Genomic DNA, 3,055 nt, shown 5'->3' with positions numbered 1-3,055 from the left:
TTGCGCTGTAATGCTTTACTTTATCACTAAGCGGTAGCGATAGTCGTGGAAGCATAAGATTGGCGAGACGACAACGATGCTACGATGGTGATCAAGGTGTCGCGCCGGTGACGATGGTGATCATGACGGTGCTTCGAAGATGGAGATCACAAGCACAAGATGATGATGGCCATATCATATCACTTATATTGATTGCATGTGATGTTTATCTTTTATGCATCTTATCTTGCTTTGATTGACGGTAGCATTTTAAGATGATCTCTCACTAATTATCAAGAAGTGTTCTCCCTGAGTATGCACCGTTGCGAAAGTTCTTCGTGCTGAGACACCACGTGATGATCGGGTGTGATAGGCTCTACGTTCAAATACAACGGGTGCAAAACAGTTGCACACGCGGAATACTCAGGTTATACTTGACGAGCCAAGCATATACAGATATGGCCTCGGAACACGGAGACCGAAAGGTCGAGCGTGAATCATATAGTAGATATGATCAACATAGTGATGTTCACCAATGAAACTACTCCATCTCACGTGATGATCGGACATGGTTTAGTTGATTTGGATCACGTGATCACTTAGAGGATTAGAGGGATGTCTATCTAAGTGGGAGTTCTTTAGTAATATGATTAATTGAACTTAAATTTATCATGAACTTAGTACCTGATAGTATCTTGCTTGTTTATGTTTGATTGTAGATAGATGGCCCGTGCTGTTGTTCCGTTGAATTTTAATGCGTTCCTTGAGAAAGCAAAGTTGAAAGATGATGGTAGCAATTACACGGACTGGGTCCGTAACTTGAGGATTATCCTCATTGCTGCACAGAAGAATTACGTCCTGGAAGCACCGCTGGGTGCCAGGCCTGCTGCTGGAGCAACACCAGATGTTATGAACGTCTGGCAGAGCAAAGCTGATGACTACTCGATAGTTCAGTGTGCCATGCTTTACGGCTTAGAATCGGGACTTCAACGACGTTTTGAACGTCATGGAGCATATGAGATGTTCCAGGAGTTGAAGTTAATATTTCAAGCAAATGCCCGGATTGAGAGATATGAAGTCTCCAATAAGTTCTATAGCTGCAAGATGGAGGAGAACAGTTCTGTCAGTGAGCATATACTCAAAATGTCTGGGTATAATAATCACTTGATTCAATTGGGAGTTAATCTTCCAGATGATTGCGTCATTGACAGAATTCTCCAATCACTGCCACCTAGCTACAAGAGCTTCGTGATGAACTATAATATGCAAGGGATGAATAAGACTATTCCCGAGCTCTTCGCAATGCTGAAAGCTGCGGAGGTAGAAATCAAGAAGGAGCATCAAGTGTTGATGGTCAACAAGACCACTAGTTTCAAGAAAAAGGGCAAAGGGAAGAAGAAGGGGAACTTCAAAAAGAACAGCAAGCAAGTTGCTGCTCAAGAGAAGAAACCCAAATCTGGACCTAAGCCTGAAACTGAGTGCTTCTACTGCAAGCAGACTGGTCACTGGAAGCGGAACTGCCCCAAGTATTTGGCGGATAAGAAGGATGGCAAGGTGAACAAAGGTATATGCGATATACATGTTATTGATGTGTACCTTACTAATGCTCGCAGTAGCACCTGGGTATTTGATACTGGTTCTGTTGCTAACATTTGCAACTCGAAACAGGGACTACGGATTAAGCGAAGATTGGCTAAGGACGAGGTGACGATGCGCGTGGGAAATGGTTCCAAAGTCGATGTGATCGCGGTCGGCACGCTACCTCTACATCTACCTTCGGGATTAGTATTAGACCTAAATAATTGTTATTTGGTGCCAGCGTTGAGCATGAACATTATATCTGGATCTTGTTTGATGCGAGACGGTTATTCATTTAAATCAGAGAATAATGGTTGTTCTATTTATATGAGTAAAATCTTTTATGGTCATGCACCCATGAAGAATGGTCTATTCTTATTAAATCTCGATAGTAGTGACACACATATTCATAATGTTGAAGCCAAAAGATGCAGAGTTGATAATGATAGTGCAACTTATTTGTGGCACTGCCGTTTAGGTCATATCGGTATAAAGCGCATGAAGAAACTCCATACTGATGGACTTTTGGAACCACTTGATTATGAATCACTTGGTACTTGCGAACCGTGCCTTATGGGTAAGATGACAAAAACACCGTTCTCCGGTACTATGGAGAGAGCAACAGATTTGTTGGAAATCATACATACAGATGTATGTGGTCCGATGAATGTTGAGGCTCGTGGCGGATATCGTTATTTTCTCACCTTCACAGATGACTTAAGCAGATATGGGTATATCTACTTAATGAAACATAAGTCTGAAACATTTGAAAAGTTCAAAGAATTTCAGAGTGAAGTTGAAAATCATCGTAACAAGAAAATAAAATTCCTACGATCTGATCGTGGAGGAGAATATTTGAGTTACGAGTTTGGTGTACATTTGAAACAATGCGGAATAGTTTCGCAACTCACGCCACCCGGAACACCACAGCGTAATGGTGTGTCCGAACGTCGTAATCGTACTTTACTAGATATGGTGCGATCTATGATGTCTCTTACTGATTTACCGCTATCGTTTTGGGGTTATGCTCTAGAGACGGCCGCATTCACGTTAAATAGGGCACCATCAAAATCCGTTGAGACGACGCCTTATGAACTGTGGTTTGGCAAGAAACCAAAGTTGTCGTTTCTGAAAGTTTGGGGCTGCGATGCTTATGTGAAAAAGCTTCAACCTGATAAGCTCGAACCCAAATCGGAGAAATGTGTCTTCATAGGATATCCAAAGGAAACTATTGGATACACCTTCTATCACAGATCCGAAGGCAAGACTTTTGTTGCTAAATTCGGAAACTTTCTAGAGAAGGAGTTTCTCTCGAAAGAAGTGAGTGGGAGGAAAGTAGAACTTGATGAGGTAACTGTACCTGCTCCCTTATTGGAAAGTAGTACATCACAGAAACCGGTTTCTGTGACACCTACACCAATTAGTGAGGAAGCTAATGATGATGATCATGAAACTTCAGAACAAGATACTACTGAACCTCGTAGATCAACCAGAGTAA

Source organism: Triticum aestivum, chromosome 2A, assembly GCF_018294505.1.
Source record: "Triticum aestivum cultivar Chinese Spring chromosome 2A, IWGSC CS RefSeq v2.1, whole genome shotgun sequence".
NCBI lineage: Eukaryota > Viridiplantae > Streptophyta > Magnoliopsida > Poales > Poaceae > Triticum > Triticum aestivum.
Note: the sequence above shows the minus strand (reverse complement) of the source record.